Genomic DNA, 16,965 nt, shown 5'->3' with positions numbered 1-16,965 from the left:
ATCCCTGGCCCTCCCACCCACCTCACCGTGAGGGTGAGGGTAACTTACACAACTTTGCACTCACTAGAATTGCCTTGGCAGCCAGTTGTTCTGAGCTTTCTATGCTCCGGAAGCCCCTCTGAACAGATGCTTGACAGTTCCTGATTATCCAGACCAAGAAAAGCCATGGCAGAAGTCAGGCTGACAGTTCATAGCGAGGTGAGGGCTTCTCCGCATCAGAGACTGCAGAATTGGGGGCAAAGACCATGGGCAGTGGGTCTGAGGGATCCAGTCCCTACTCTTTTGTTTTCCCCAGTACTAACCTCAGGCTCCGGAAAAGCCTTGAAGAGCTTGTGGCACAACTGCAACAAGAGAAGGACATGTGGACAAGTTAGTTCATCCCTTAGCAGCTTCCAAGATTATTCCAAGAGTCTTCTTTTTAATTTCCCTGCTTCTACTCTTATTAAGTAGACACCTGTAGACACACAATGGACACCTGTAGTTAGTGGCTTTTAAGGGAGAAGTGAGAGATGTCACAATGGAGGGCGAATCATTGTTACCACGGCAACCCACCCACTTTGACCCTGGGCCAATCTTGTTTATTCAGAACTTTGAGGCACCTGCTGTTCCGTCTGCAGGTTTGCTGAATTGTCTCTCTTCAGGGTTCTTTTCATATCATTTTTCATTCAGCCACATATCTAAAGGGAGACAATCCCAACACCCCTTTAAATGCAGTAGAAGACTCCCAAGTCTAGGGATGTCCATAGCACAGGATTAGACAATCTGCTTGAGCTGTGATTTCCTGTGTTGCGGGGGGGTGGTGGTGGTGGATGATGACCCTTAGGAGTAAATTTCTGTGATTCTACCTACCATTTTAACCAGGAAAAATGATTTTAAAATGTATTTTTTGTGTATGGAACTATTTCAGAAGGCCTCTCAAAAGTATGGGAACAAATCGAGCATGCTTTGCTAATTATTTTACCCAGGAGCAAAATGAACTGGAGGCGTTCTAACAACATAAGGCATATTCCACCAATTTCTTCATGTTCCTGGCCAGGCTGTTGCCATATAATTATCACTGCCAAACTAACAGTGCTGAAACTTTGCTGCAAAGAAACTGCAGTTTCATGAAATGAGGACACATTATTATAACAATTCGGGGATTTGCTAAGTCTTCATTACATTGATAACCAGTTATTAAATGTCTTTAAGAAGCTTCAGTTTTTCACGAAAGATTCCAGTACTTTGAAAAAAATTGTTTATGAGAACTCGCATCACTTAGAAACCTGTGGTGGGCGATGGACTTCTGAACAGGAGGCAACGTGGAACTGAAGAGGAATTCAAAATGTGGAATGGGAATGAGGAAGGTGAAACTTAACATTTTCAGTTTCTGAAATAAGAAAGGCAGGTGCTTAGCCGGCAATGGAATGTATGTTTTATTTTAGAAAATGTCTGTTCCACCTTTCAATTCAAAAAAAGCCCCCCTCTCATAGGTGGTTTCTAGAATCCTCCCCTACAAAAATACAGTTAGAATAAGATAAAAGTGATTAAGAATGTATAAAAACAGCTGCAAGAGGGGCATGAAACAATTGGGTCTGTTTATGAATACAGCGGGGACACAGGTGGCGCTGTGGGTTAAACCACAGAGCCTAGGACTTGCCGATCAGAAGGTCGGTGGTTCGAATCCCCACGACTGGGTGAGTGCCTGTTGCTCGGTCCCTGCTCCTGCCAACCTAGCAGTTCAAAAGCATGCCAATAAGTGCAAGTAGATAAATAGGTACCGCTCCGGCGGGAAGGTAAACGGCATTTCCGTGCACTGCTCTGGTTTGCCAGAAGCAGCTTAGTCATGCTGGCCACATGACCTGGAAGCTGTCTGCGGACAAATGCCGGCTCCCTCAGCCAATAAAGCGAGATGAGCGCCGCAACCCCAGAGTCAGTCACGACTGGACCTAATGGTCAGGGGTCCCTTTACCTTTCCCTTATGAATACAGCAGCCTTGACAGATTTAAGGCGCTGCAGAATAAAAAATTTATATGTCAACCCCCCAAAAATCAAGAGATGATAGCCCTCTTTCAGAAACTGCCTGGGTGATGCTACCAATAATACCCCACTTTCTGTGTTCTCATCAAGCTCATCTCCAAAGCTGGTGTAACAGAGGAGAGCTTCAGATTGTTATGAATTTGGAGGGTCAGTCTGGATCACAGAATCATAGGACTGCAGAGCTGGAAGGGACCCAAGAGTCATCCAGTCCAATCCCCTACAATGCAGGAATCTCAACTAAAGCATCCATGACAGATGGCCCTCCAACCTCTGCTTAAAAACCTCCAATGAAGTATACTGTCCACCATCTTCCGAGGGAATCCATTCTTCTTGCTGTCAGAAAGTTTTTTCTGATGTTTAGTGAGAATTTCCTTTCTCCAAACTTGAAGCCATGAGTTTGGGTCCTATTCTGGAGAAGGAGAAAATAAGCTTGCTCCACCTTCCTTGTGGCAGCCCTTTAGATAGTTGAAGATGGCTATCATATCTCCTCTCAGTCTCCTCTTATCCAGGCTAAACATACGCAGCTCTTTCATCGTTCCTCTTAAGACTTGGTTTCCAGACCCTTCCTAATCTTGGTCACCCTCCTCTGCACATTTCCCAGCTTGTCAATATTCTTTGCACATTGTGGTGCCCAGAACTGGACACAGGACTCCAGGTGTGGTCTGACCATGGCAGAATAGAGTGATACAATTTTACTTCCCTTGCTATACAGTGGTACCTCGGATTACTTACGCATCAGGTTACATACGCTTCAGGTTACACACTCCGCTGACCCAGAAATAGTGCTTCAGGTTAAGAACTTTGCTTCAGGATGAGAACAGAAATCGTGCTCTGGTGGCGCGGCAGCAGCAGGAGGCCCCATTAGCTAAAGTGGTGCTTCAGGTTAAGAACGGACCTCTAGAACGAATTAAGTACTTAACCCAAGGTACCACTGTACTTCTGTTGATGCCCTGAATTTCTTCCAGTTATTGGGATCCTGTATCTGGTGTAGTAGAATGTAGGAGAGCAAGCCTGCCAGACCAATCCCTATGTCTAGGTAAGGGTTTTGGCTGACTAGTTAAGCACCACAATTAGCATCTGCAGAAAGTTACTCTGTGCCACAAAACAAATGGGTGGGCCTTCTCCTGGCCACACACTGCCTCACCTAGCTGCTAAGTAGAACAATAGCCAGTGTGGGGTGTGTGAGCTGAGCTGGGTGCAGGCTGGAAGCTGAAGACAGAGAGACATGCTTGCTCTGTCCTGGATCCAAAGCTTTAACTAATGGATCTGTTGGGGGTGTTAATGCTGTTAGCCCCTCCATGCTTTGGTTGTATATATGTGTAAATAAAACCATATATCCTCAAAATAGTCTCTACCAACCATCAACGCAAGGAAATTGAACTCTGGTCCAGCACCTGGAACTCCTGAACACTCACTGCTCAGAGACTGGGGTCGCATGCAACACCATGTTGAATGCAGTGGGATAAGCACTAGTACAGTGGTACCTCACAAGACGAACGCCTCGCAAGACGGAAAACCCGCTAGACGAAAGGGTTTTCCGTTTTGGAGGCGCTTCGCAAAACGAATTTCCCTATGGGCTTGCTTCGCAAGACGACAGCCCATAGGGAAATCTCCGGGACAGCGGGGAAGCGCAGCGCGTCTTCCCCGCTGTCCTCGGACCTCCTCCGAAGCCTGGCGGCGGGGCGGGAACGCCTCCCCCCGCCGCCCGGCATCGGAACGATGCCCCGATGCTGGGCGGCGGGGCGGGAACCTCTCACCCCGCCGCCCGGCATCGGAACGAGGTCCTGGACCTCTTCTGAAGGCAGGCGGGGGCAAAAGTCTTTGTCCCCCCTGCCTGCCTTCCCAGGGGCTTTTAAATCGCCCCGGACAGCGGAGAAGTCCTCCGCTGTCCTGGGCGATTTTAAAATGCCGCCCGCCAGCATTTTAAGATCGCCCCGGACAGCGGAGACGTCCTCCGCTGTCCTGGGGTTTTTTAAAATGCTGGGGGTGGGAAGAAAGGCCCTTGTCCCCCCCCCCCAGCCTTCAGAAGAGGTCGGGGGACAGACTGTCCCCGGACCTGGTCTGAAGGCGGTTTCCCTAGGAACGCATTAATTGATTTTCAATGCATTCCTATGGGAAACCGTGCATCGCAAGACGAAAAACTCGCAAGACGAAGAGACTTGCGGAACGAATTAATTTCGTCTTGCGAGGCACCACTGTATGTATCCAGGGGCACCTAGGAGGTCTGAGGACACTCCCCCTAAAAAAGCACAGGTTTTGCTCCACCATCTTGATTCAAAATGGCACCCAGCTCGTATCAAAAAATTGACAACGTTCTGCTCTTGAGCTCGGGAACCACCATGCAAAATTTGGTTATGTTGCCTTAATTCAAATGCATAGACCCAGATCCTGCCCCAAATCTAGACGGAGGTCAACCCTAATGTTTAGAATTCAGAAAAGTGCAGATTTCAAAGGCTGGTCATATTTTGGTTGATTTCTTGGAAACTGTGACTTAGGTTGGTTTGCCTTTTAATTCACACTGAATTGAAATTATCCCCACTTAGAGTAGGGCCACTGAAATTAATGGATCAAAATTAGCCATGTATGTTAATTTCAGTGGATCTACTCTGTGTCTGACTAAGAAGAGATACAACCTGAAGATTGCCTTTGTTTTGTCAATAAATATATAGTGCTTTTTTCTTAAAAAATGTTTAGGGGTACTCTCATTTACCTACTCATATTGAAATACTGCCCCTCAATGAGGCCAAACTTAGATTCACAAAATGTTTAGGGGTATGCATACCTGTGTACCCCCAGAAAAAAGCACTGAATATATATGTTATGGGGGGAAAGGCAAAACTGTCCTGATGAATTTGGGAGCATCTGCATGCAAAGTGCTAAATCATCAAGCACCCATCCCTTGCTAGGCTAATATTCATGAAATATTAGCTTATTAAATTCCTCAGTCATTATCATCTTAATCATTTCAATTACGTACATGATTTCTTTAGGGATTTTTTTAAAAAATGTATGTGTTAATACTATAATACTGTAAATTTATGTTTAAATTATATTGAAAGTTGCTTGGAATAACAAGAACAGTAATAATATAATAATAGAATCACAGAAGTGTAGCGTTGGAGGGATCCTCAGGGGTCATCTAGTTCAGCCCCCTGGAAGAATAATAATAACAAATAATTAGCATTATTGCAGTTGTTGAATACCCGTTGTTATTACTGCAGCTGTTGCGTTATCTGAACTCCCACCAGGGTTCATGCCTCCTATTAATATGCAAATAAACGAGGGCACGAGCCCCACCCACGGAGGAGCCCCACCTGGAGGGCAGAGGTGACAAAGGAGAAAGGGAGCGCCACTCTCACGCTTCCACGTGCTCCGATTGGTCCAGGCAGAGCAGCGCCCTGCCTCGTCTTTTGATTGGACTGAAATGGAGGCGTCGCAGGGGCGTGGCGAGCAGGGCGGGCGGGCGTGGCCAATGCTCGGAGGCGCTAAAATAGTTCCGGAAGCGCCTGCCCGCCGAGAGCCTCCCAGGCGCGCCTCCCCGTTTCAGCCAATCAGCCGGCGCCTCACTTTCCTCCTCCTTTTCCTCCTCCCTTTCTTTTGACAGCGCCGAGCAGAAAACGGACGTGGGCGCGCCTTTTTCTCTTTTCCCCTGCTCCTATTGGACAGCGGGAAGGACGCGCTGTGATTTCTCATTGGCCGCCGCGGCCCGCCCTTTCCCATTCCTGCGCGTCCCTCCCCCTCTCCCCTGTCAGGCAAGCAGGCAGGGAGGGCGGAGAGCTGCGCAAGGGTCGATCGACGGGAGAGGCGGGCCAATCGGGGCCTTGCGCGCCGAGAAGGGCCCACCCCCTCCCTCAAGGCGGGGCGAGCGCGTGCCTCGGGATTGGCCCTCCACGGCGTTCGCTGATTGGCTGCGTGGCGGGAGAGGGGCGCTGCGAGGCCGGTGGGCGGGAGCGGCGCGCGGCGGCAGCTGAGGTGGGAGCAGCGCCGTCGGGAGGGAGGAGCGCAGGTGAGGAGACCCCCGCCGTCGCGCCCCCGCCCCGTCCCCGCCCTGAACCGCCCGCCCCGGCCCCTCAGTCGCAGCAGGCCCACGGGGCGGGCGGGCCGGGTGCAAAGATCGCAGCAGGCCCGCAGCAGGCCGCGCCTCAGGCGTAGGAGGAGGCCCAGCCCCAGCGCCGCCTGCCGCCAGTGGGCACGGAGGGAGGGAGGAGCCTCCACATACACACACACACCTCCACACCCGCGCCAGGCCACGCCTCTCTCTGGGAGCCCCCCTCTCTTAAGCCCCGCCCACTTCTGCCATCTGCACATGCTCAAGGGGCGTGCGTGTGTGTGGAAGTGCTGGTCGGCACAGTAGGCTTCGTCCTCCTGCGAAACGGGTTACGTTTCCCCTCCCTTAGAGCATGGGCAGAATTATTTCTCCACCCACCAACGTTTGCACTGGCAGTTTCTTAAGATGCATCTGCAGCCCCCTCACTCTGACCATGTGCCGAGTGATTTCTCTCCCTCTTACCCCTCAACAGGCCTACTACCTGTTTCTAGGAAGGCTCTGTAGTCCTTACTCTGAGCATGTGCAGAGTGATTTCTCCCAGCACCCCCAGCATGTGCAGAACGATTTCTCATTTTCTCTCTCTCATCCTCCTACTAAACTGGTTATATCCCTTTCCTCTAAGCACATGCAGAGTATTCCCCCCAGCCAACTCTTCTCTTGTCAGTTTGTAAGGAGCAACTGTAGCTATCCTTTTCCAAGGGAGGTTTCTGGACTCCCAACCCTCTGCAGCCAGCATAGGGCAGTGATTAAGGCTGATGGGAGCTGCAGCCCAAGAACATCAGAAGAGCCTGTGTCTGGATCAGGCCAAAGGGTGTTGCTTTAATCCAGCATCCTGTTTCCCACAGCAGCCAACCAGATACCCCAAATGGGAAGCCTGGAGGGTCACAGATGGTCCCTGTCCATGCAGTGATCAGCTAAAAGGAAAACTGATTCTGATATGACTCAGCCTTATGGCAGCCTGATGTGCCCTCCAGATGTTTTGGACTCCAACTTCCATCAGCCTTAGCCTGAGCGGCCTTTCTCCCATCAGCCCCATCATCACATGGCTGTGTTGGCTGAGGCTGATGGGAGTTGTAGTAAAAAAAAAAAAAGTCTTGAGAACACTAGGTTGGCAAAGGCTGATATACATACAGAGACATTTGCCTGTTGGTTCTAGAATGCCACCATTGCCAGGCCCCAAATCTCCAAGTGTCCCAGCTCCAGGGACTCTGCCTGTCCTGGGCACGATTCCAACATCATGGGAGAAAGTAGAAGGGCCAGAAAGCAGAAAGCCCAGCATCTTGGGGAGAGATGTTGCCCCATGTTCTTTGGAAATGTCTGGCTATACTTTGCTTTTAATGGCCCATAACCATAGCTGTCAGGGACGCGGGTTGGCGGTTCGAATCCCTGCGGCGGGGTGCGCTCCCGTTGTTCAGTCCCAGCGCCTGCCAACCTAGCAGTTCGAAAGCACTCCCGGGTGCAAGTAGATAAATAGGGACCGCTTACTAGCGGGAAGGTAAACGGCGTTTCCGTGTGCGGCTCTGGCTTGCCAGAGCAGCTTCGTCACGCTGGCCACGTGACCCAGAAGTGTCTCCGGACAGCACTGGCCCCTGGCCTCTTAAGTGAGATGGGCGCACAACCCCAGAGTCCGTCAAGACTGGCCCGTACGGGCAGGGGTACTTTTACCTTTACCTTTAACCATAGCTGTCAACTTTTCCCTTTTCTTGCGAGGAATCCTATTTGGAATAAGGGAATTTCCCTTTAAAAATGGGAAACGTTGACAGCTATGCCCATAACCCCTGCCACTCTTGCCCCAAATACCACTTGGAGTGGGTGCTTGGGTGCGGAGGGTGAAAGCAAATTTAGCAGATGGATTCACAGTCTGGGTTTATTTGGTCTCCAAGCTTAGGATTGGTTTGCTCCCAGCTGAAAGGGGTGCAAACATTCAAAAAAAATAACCCATGGGGGTTCTCTGAGTTTGGAGGTAACACTGGGGTGGGGGACATCTGTGGCCCTCCATATCACCCCCAGCCAGCATGGCCAGGAGTGGGGGCTGTTGAGAACTGTAGTCCAGCAGCATCTGGAGGGCCAAAGGCTTCCTACCCCTGCCATAAGGTTATTTCTTAAAGCAAGTAGAACTCATGTCTCTTTTGGTCCTAGAAGCTACACCATGTCCATGGCACACAGAATTCTGAGTAAGCCCCAAGATGGAGAGAGAAGGTGTTTTGCCAAGCAGGCATGGGTTCCATTGTTTGGTCTCCCCCACCCCCACGCCCCATACATTTAAATATGTTACCTCTCACACTCAGCATGCTCAAGGCAGTTTTGCAATGTAAAATAGTAGCTTTTGGTTAGGACTACAAGTTTTAGGTGATCAGTCTTTAAGCAATCCATTGAGAAAACATTCGATTGAGTCCCAGTTAACTAGGCCACACTTTTAAATAGTTAACTTTTTAAAATAATTTTCCTTAATGTTTGTGTGAAGCTTGCTGATGTCTTTTTCAGAAAGAAACATTTTTCCCTCAGAGAAGCGAAGGCCTGTTGTGATATGATTATTTGCACTCCACTGTTTAAAAACAATGGGGGTTTGTTGTTGTTCTAAACCGTTATTTTATTTGTATGCAAATTTAGGCAGATTTAATTGAACAGAAAACATTTAAATGGCAGTTCTAAGGATGTTTACTCAGAAAGCAGCCCCACTGTGTTTAGTGGTGCTGCTTACAGCTGAAAAGATGAAAAAAGAAAGCTAGCGTGTCAGGGTAAATGCCTCCTTTTTCCAGGGGATGATGTTAGTTTGTGCATGAAGGAGTAGTTGGCAATGTGAGCTCCCCACATTTGCTGTCTGAAGTGATGGGGTACCAGGAAACAATATTTTGTCATTCTCCTCCTCTCCTGTTTGTGAGAACTAGACCATGGCTAACTGACTGAAAGATACATGTTTGTATATTTCATATCACCACCATAATTGCTCCTGTTACAGATAGGTAGCCGTGTTGGTCTGCCATAGTCAAAACAAAAAAAATGAAGTGTGTGCATGCACACGAAAGCTCATACCAAGAACTAACTTAGTTGGTCTTTAAGGTGCTACTGGAAGGAATTTTTTTTGTTTTGATAATTGCTCCTATTACTGATAATATTACTACACACACACACACACACACACCCCTTTCATTTCAAGAAGAAATACTTCATGGTGCAAGTACAAACAGGAGTATAAGGAACAACCAATATCTACATTCTGCATGCACCCAGAGACTTCTTTTCACTTGTAGGGTTGAGCTGATGCTGTAATGTCACAGGAAGCTAGCTGATACCAGAGCAGCGCTCTGTCTCACCCGATAGTGTCTGCTGCTGTTGTCTGGCAGTTTTGGACTGAGTCTTTTACATCATCTCCTCCCTGATACCTTCTAACTGGAAATCTTGGGGGATGAATCTGGGACCTTCTACTTCCAACACTCAGCAGTACCCCCTACCCTTGTACCCTTCTGCAGGTAAACTGTGACACACACTCAGCCTTACTGGTGCAAATTATCTGTGGCTTAATGAAGGCCCTGTGGTGTGATGAGGGTGCACTGGGTGCTCACTTTCCAAAAGGAGAGGACTTGAAAGCACTCCCTCCCCTTTCCTTCCTCAATCCTAGATGCAGCTGTGTGGGAGGGATACACTGTACACACTGTGAGGTGCTTCCACTTTCACTCTGCCATTTAATACACTCTTGGATTGAGCTACAACATTAAAGGGAGAGGCCAAGGCCTTCAGAGTATGTGTCTGTGAGTATGAGTTTAATTTCTAAAATCAGTGGTAGCTGGTCGGGCCACATGCCCACGGTCCCCCAGGCATGAGGGACGTGGGGTTTGTATGGTTGCCTGCTCAGTGATGATTCAGTGAAATTGCTTCATATTCTTAGGGGTGCTTTTGCTATCACTCTGGCAGCTTTTACTTCGTGTGTTCCAGGTCTGATTCCATTGCGTTCAAAACAGATTCTAGGGTGGGGTCTGACTCTGTGTGGGTGTATGCAGAACTCTGTGCTTATTTTCTAAAATGTGAAGTGCTTGGAAACGACACAGTGGAATCCTTGCCTCTAAACACAGATATGTGCCTGGGGCTAGCTGTATTTCTTGCGTTTATGAGGGAAAGGGTTCTTATTATCGTTCAGGGATGACCTTTTATTATGAGAATTAGAGAACTGGTAGACTGGAAGGTCCTGAGTAGGCAATTCACATGCATCTGATGAAGTCTGCTCTAGTCCAGTAACATTTTTGCCACAATAGATCTGTTTTGTTTGTTTGCTGTAACATACTCTCTCTCACACACCATAATGTATTCTATATTCTGTTTCCAGTTTCTTAGCAGAACCTTCTGAATAATCCTGACCTTGCCTTACCAGATCCTTCACTTCCACCTGACTTCCTTATCCCAACATCTCTATTTATTGCCATCGTCCACCCTGTCTTGTCCAGCTGTCAGGCTGTTTGTTTGTTTGTTTGTTTACTTACTTACTTACTTACTTGCACCATTTATCTCACCCAGATAATTTATCTGGATGGTGAACAATACATTCTGCAAGCCATGGTGGTTTGTGTGTGGGGACGGGGGCAGCAGGGGGGGGGACTTCACAAGCAAACAAATAATCAAAATAAAAAATAGAATTAAAGCCACGTGTAACAAACTTTATAAAGAGTATTAGAAAGCACTAAAATATGAGTTTAAAATGCCCGGAAAAATAAAAAGGACTTAACCTGGTGCAAATAAAGGATCATAGCATGGGTGCCAGGAGAGCATTCCTGGGAGGACATTGTGGAATGTGGCACCACCACTGAAAAGACCCTTTTTCCAGTAACCACCCATCACGCTTCCTCATCTAGCAGGCTGCTCAGAGAAAAGGTATGGGTGGATAGATGTGGGAGGAGACAATCTTTCAGGTAACTTGTCCCCAAACTGTTGGGGCTTTAAAGGTTAAATCCAGCAGATTGAAATGAGCTGGGCACCAGAACATCTGGAGAGGATGTTTGTCCCTTGGTATGCTTCTGTGCAGCTCTTGTCCTAATCCCCGATGGATGTGTGTGCATGATTGTGATTATTCATTGGTAAGTGGAAAGCCTGTGCTTGCAGTGGCACTCCTTCTTACTTCACATGTTCTGTTACTGAATCTGGATGTTCAACCAAGATCCAGGGTTGTGCATGAAATGAGTCTTGTGTGCAATTTTTTTTTTACATTATTTTAAACACTTGAAAGTTTGAAATCCCCTCTCAAATAAAATTCATCTTCTACGCTTTGATAAATTATGCTGTTTTTCCAGCTCACATGAATTGCCCCAAGCAGCTTACAATTCATATTTTAAAAGCAATCAAACACAATTAGAAGATAAGATATACGCAACACAAACATTCTAGGAGGAAAAGAAAAAGAGAAGGACATGTCTATTTTATCTATTGTAGTTTTCATATCCACCCTTAGTGATTGTGTCTTCATGGAATCTTCTTGAAGGAAACACAGCCAATCTTCCTTCATATTACAAATGGTTCACTAATATTCTTTAAGTGGTCCAGCAAATGACCCTGTGAAAGCCACTTGCCCAGCTGCCCATCAACCACTGGAAATCATTCATAGCATATTGAAAACTTGAAAGGAAAAAAGGGGCATGTCACTTCCAGTTTGTAAGTCTTAAGTTTTCACTTCCTGGTCATCTGGAGCCAATTCCTGATTGATACAGGTGACTCCTGTGGACATGCATCAGCTTGAGAACAGCTTTTTGGTGAATCAGATGTTCAGTGGGGCCTCTAAATTTCTTTTTACTGTGCCAGTGCCTGTTGATATGATGAGTATGCCTGTTTCTCTACATCAGTTGAAGTTGGCCCAGTATTCCATTTTTAATTAATAGGTTTTTGTATCGTGCCGTCTGCTTGCAAGTTCACTTACCTGGAAGTGCCTTACGTATCAAGGCAGTGCATTTAGTATTGAGCTGAAAGTAGTGTTGACACCTCAATCGCACATGTTTCAAATGAGCCGGCCACCACAGGTAACAGCTTGTCTCTTATAACAAGGATTTAACAGTCAAAGTATTTGAAAGGGTTTTTGTCATCCACACTGATCTGGACACATTGGGAGAGCATAATTAATCTTTGCCTATGAAGATAAGCAGTGCTGTGGCACCTTAAAAGCTATGTGGCTTCTTGTGGTGTGGCCTTTCTTAGGTTGGAGTTGGTTCCACCAGATGCATCAATTTAGATTTGCAATCTGGATTTTCTTTCTGCACCTTTTAATCTTCTGCTGTATCAGGAGACGAAGCAGCCATCCAGGTTTCTCCTGCATGGTTTCCCACCCCCAGGCCCCAGTCCTGTTACACTTGCCCCCTCCCACATAGCTGTATGGCACACAGAAAGTCTTGCTCCATATGGCAGGCTGAACAACACAGCCGGGGTGGGGTGGGGGGGATGGAAAGAGATAACAGGGCTGTCTGCCTCATTTCCTTATTCAGTGGTAGATTTTAAAGGTGCACAGGGAATCTCTAGGCTGCAGCCTAACAACCCTCCCTGGTGAGCCACATTAAAAATAAAAATACACTGTGAAGCTGGTAAAGCTGCAGAAAGGCACAACCAAAATGATCATGGGGGGGGGGGGGTAGGCTGAAGGAGGAAGAGGGGTCGATGTGGCAGAGATGGGGTGCAGCATTTTCAACCCCAGGGCCTCATTCCCTTCAGGACAACCTTCTGAGGTCTGCATGCCAGTGATGGGCAGGGCCAGAGGCAAAAGTGAGCAGAGCAATGAATGCAGATTTTACCTTTGTGCAGTAGGCTAGTTTCTGCACACACTCCCACACCCTTCTCTGCTTTCCGTTCAGGTAAGCATGATTGGAGTTCAAGGAAACATTCCAGCCAGGTAAAAACACTCAAAGAAGGGTGCAAAGCAGTGGTTCAACCTGGGGTCTGTTCTGAGGACCAAACACAGGGGGTCAGAGGACTGCATTTGGCCTCAGGCCTAAAGCTCCCCACCCCTGGCTTATGGCAATTAGCCATAGTGGTTGTATGGAACCTCCATGTTTAGAGGGAGTCTTTTACTGTATGTTAGTTCTTGGGGAGCAACAGCAGGAAAGGGCTGTTGCCCTCATGCCCTGCTTCAGACTTCCTGGAAGCATCTGACTGGTCACAGAGAAACAAAATATATGCCTAGGCTGAACCTTGGTCTGATTCTGTTCTTACGGAATTGGAAAGCTTTGCATATTGCACTCACACACTGATTCATACTGGGGGGGAAATAATGCAATGAGAGCTCAGTAAAATGGGACTTTTAACAAACAGGCAAAACACATCCTGACAGAGGAAGCTGTAGGTGTGAAATCTTTATTTGGCCTTAATGTTTGCTGGAGCATCAAGGCATGACCATAAAAAGTTGATGTAGCTTCAAATGAGCAGCACCTCTTTTGTGATGCAGAGGGAAGGAACCTCAATTATAATCTCGTCTGACCCACTATTTCATGAGAAGTAATGTCAGATTTCTTATTCTTGGTTCTGCAATTTCTTATTTAAACTTCCATGATTTTTCTTTTTCTTTTTGGTTAACTTTGGTAAAGTTATGGACAGATTGGCTTGAATGTTTGTGGTAACTGAATTGCTTGGGGAGAGATTTGTTTGTGCCGATGCATCAACCAGGAATTTAAGAAGCTGCTTTATAGTGAGCGAGACCATTGGCCCATCCGGGTATAAGGCGGTATATAAATTCAATAAATAATAATAATCTAGCTCAGCACAGGGCAGCTTTACGGCATCCAGTTTGCTGGGCTCTTCTTTTCTTAAAAGTGTTTCAACAGTGAAGGGAGTTGGTGTGGCATGATTTATTAGGGAGATGCAAGGATAAAGCTGTTGTCCTTTGGTATTCTTCCCCACTCCCTTGATTTCCATTCACTTTTCTTCCCTCAGGAAAATGTCTATTTCCAGTACAATCGGACGCCTGCGAAGCGAGGAACATTGAGACTTTGCAAGGTACTTTTAATGGCTAATGTCTTCAGTTCTGCATTTCATTTCTGCATTTGCTGAACAAAGACCCAGGTATAATTTCTCCTAGCATGTTGTAAATTAGCTCCATTTCCCTTGATCTAGGCATTAAGTGGCAAGCAATTATTGGGGTAATTGGGCAAGCAATCATCTTTTGGGGTAATATTTGAACTTCATCATTGGTAAGGGTAGAAGAAATATCCTGCTGGGAAATCCACTTAGTTCAGAGTAATCCCATTCAATGTACCGTTCTATCAGGCTGAGAGAGATGTGGGACTTTAAGGCCTCTCCACAGGCTTTGCTGAAACACCTGCTGCATCGGGCCCCTTCCTCATCTGTCGCTAAGGAGGAGGGAGTAATCTTCCAAACTCAAATTCCAAAGTGGATTCGTCTGATTCAACCTGGGAGAATCATGACCTGGATTGCATTGTGGGTCCTGTGGATTCTTTTATATGACAGTCCAGGACTGCCTCTGTTCCTCAAAGATAATATTTTTCCTTTACAAAAAATATTAAAATCTGTCATCCACCCTGGAGTGGCTAGTGTGCAAGGTTCCTTTCCACCATGTATTTTGCATGCAAATACAGCAAGCCCCCCTGAGAGTGACAGGGCCTTGCATTCCATTACCGTCAGGGGGAATTGCACAGAAAAAGCATGCCTGTCCCAATGTCTACATGGGTGTCTGTCAGATTGTTAGCCCAAGATCAGGGATTGTCTCTTCACTGATATTTATAAACTGCTGTGGGAGGTTCTTTTTGGCTGAAAAGCGGGATAAAAATGCTAATGCTCATAATAATATGACTACACTGCCAGTTTTTTATTCATTACATTTACATCTGATTTCCCCCCACAATGGATCTTGAGGTGTTAGAAAGCAGTTTCCCAGGCAGGCTCCCATCCAGGCAACAACCAGACCTGGATCTGCTTAGCTTTTCACAAGGTGGCTGCATCATGTGCCTTCAAGCCACACGCTGCCTTGTTGGAGTAATTTTGTGCTTCCTGCACAACCACTTGAGAGTTCATATAGCACAGGTGAAAGTGCCTGAGTCCCTGTTTACATTTACTGTATAACCTAAATGTAGGCCAGAACTATGTCAAATTTGATTTGGCCTGTTGCAGTTTGCTGTTGTTAGCAGGACCAGTGGTCAGGGATGTTGTAGTCCAACAACAGCTGGGGACCCAGGTTTCAGAAACACTGGCTTATATTGAATACATCCAGGGACTGGCACAGGCACCATCAGAAGTGCTTTTTTGTGAAATGTATCTCGCTTCCAGAGGCTACATTTCAAAGTGTTTGAAAACTACAGCAACCATGAGAAGTGTGTAATTATTATAAAAAGGGGAGCCAGAACCCAGCTATAAATGAAACAAGAAATCTGCTCATACACTTTCTCTCACATACATACACACACACCAGTGCATAATAGATAGACACTGCATATTTGGAGAAGGTGTTGGGTGTGGTTGATATGTCAGATGGGTCCAGTCAGCCTCTCTGTGATTGATTAGGAGGCTGGGAAGCTTCCTCTTTTCCCAGCATGTTAAAAACATAAGAAGAGCCCTGCTGTATAAGGCCAGTCTGTGTTTCATCTGGTCCAGCATCCTGCTTTCAAATAGATGCTTCTATCAAATCCACAGTCATGAAGGCAAAAGCCCTTCCTCACTGTTCCGTAGCCCCGAGAAACTGGTAGCCAGACATGCACTTCCTCAGAACATATATCCATATATACACCATGATTAAAAGCCTTTGTGGAAATTTCCCCTAATTTGCCTAAAGCCCTTTGAACATAAGAAGAGAGAGAGCCCCGCAGCTGGATGAAACCAAAAGCCCTTCTTGTCCCACAGCAGCCAATAATATGCCTCCAAGAAACTCATTGGCAGGGTAATCAGACAAGTTGCTCTTGCAGCAACCAGTATTCATAGATAGACTGCCTCTGAATGGGGGAGTTCAGTTTAGTCATTGGCAAGTGATAGCTGTCTCTCAGTCCATGAATTAGTCTCATTTTCATACAACCTCACAAGGCAGCCATCTCTGCACACTGTGGTGGCCATGAATTCCATGTTTTGCATCATTTGAAGAAATTTTCTTTCATATTGCAATTTTTCTGTAGCCCAGCCTTTCTTCTTTGGATAAATTTCTGGGGTTTTTTTTAGGTTGTATCATTGTTTTAAAGTACAGTCGTACCTTGGTTTTCGAATAGCCTAGTTCTTGAACGTTTTGGCTCCCGAATGATTGAAAGCCAGAAGTGACTGTTCCAGTTTTCGAATGTTCTTTTGGAAGCCAAACGTCAGATGGGGCTTCTGCAGCTCCCGATTGGCTGCAGGAGGTTCTGCTTGGAAATTTTAAATATATACAGTGGTACCTTGGGTTACATACGCTTCAGGTTACAGACTCCGCTAACCCAGAAATAGTACCTTGGGTTAAGAACTTTACTTCAGGATGAGAACAGAAATCGTGCTCCGGCGGCATGGTGGCAGCAGGAGGCCCCATTAGCTAAAGTGGTGCTTCAGGTTAAGAACAGTTTCAGGTTAAGAACGGACCTCTGGAACGAATTAAGTACTTAACCCAAGGTACCACTGTAAAGCAGTTTACAAATGCTTTTAAATCAACCAATAAATATTTTGATACCAAATGTAATAACAATTCAATATGATTTAAAAAATGGATGTGGAGGTACAATCCTCCCAGCCCCATACTTGAACTGGTCAAGAATGAAACAATTTCCATGATAGTAAAACAACCCCGCACCGCTACCCTTTCCTAGCTTGGTCTCTTTCAAATGCTTTGGACTGTGACTCACATCAGTCGTGACCAAAAAGCAGATGTCGAGTGCCAAGTATCTTGAAAAGAGAATCAATATTTCTCACAAGGTTACTCCAGGTCTGCACATAACAGACTGTATTTTCCCTGCTAATAGAATTTCCAT

At 46.5% G+C, this 16,965-nt stretch overlaps 1 protein-coding gene across 1 annotated transcript in view; it reads left to right on the top strand.

Annotated features, from left to right (window-relative positions):
* Positions 1 to 5,897: 5,897 nt before the first annotated feature.
* The window catches only part of MTMR4 (myotubularin related protein 4), a 53,017-nt gene continuing 41,949 nt past the window's right edge, over positions 5,898 to 16,965 (top strand). Inside the window, exons 1-2 of the mRNA XM_028708231.2 lie at positions 5,898 to 6,025; positions 13,964 to 14,026. The gene's annotated coding sequence lies outside the window, so the exon portion shown is untranslated. The remainder of the gene's footprint in view (positions 6,026 to 13,963; positions 14,027 to 16,965) is intronic.

This window comes from Podarcis muralis, chromosome 15 (genome assembly GCF_964188315.1).
Source record: "Podarcis muralis chromosome 15, rPodMur119.hap1.1, whole genome shotgun sequence".
Classification (NCBI taxonomy): domain Eukaryota; kingdom Metazoa; phylum Chordata; class Lepidosauria; order Squamata; family Lacertidae; genus Podarcis; species Podarcis muralis.
This window is presented reverse-complemented; position numbering and strand designations above follow the sequence as displayed.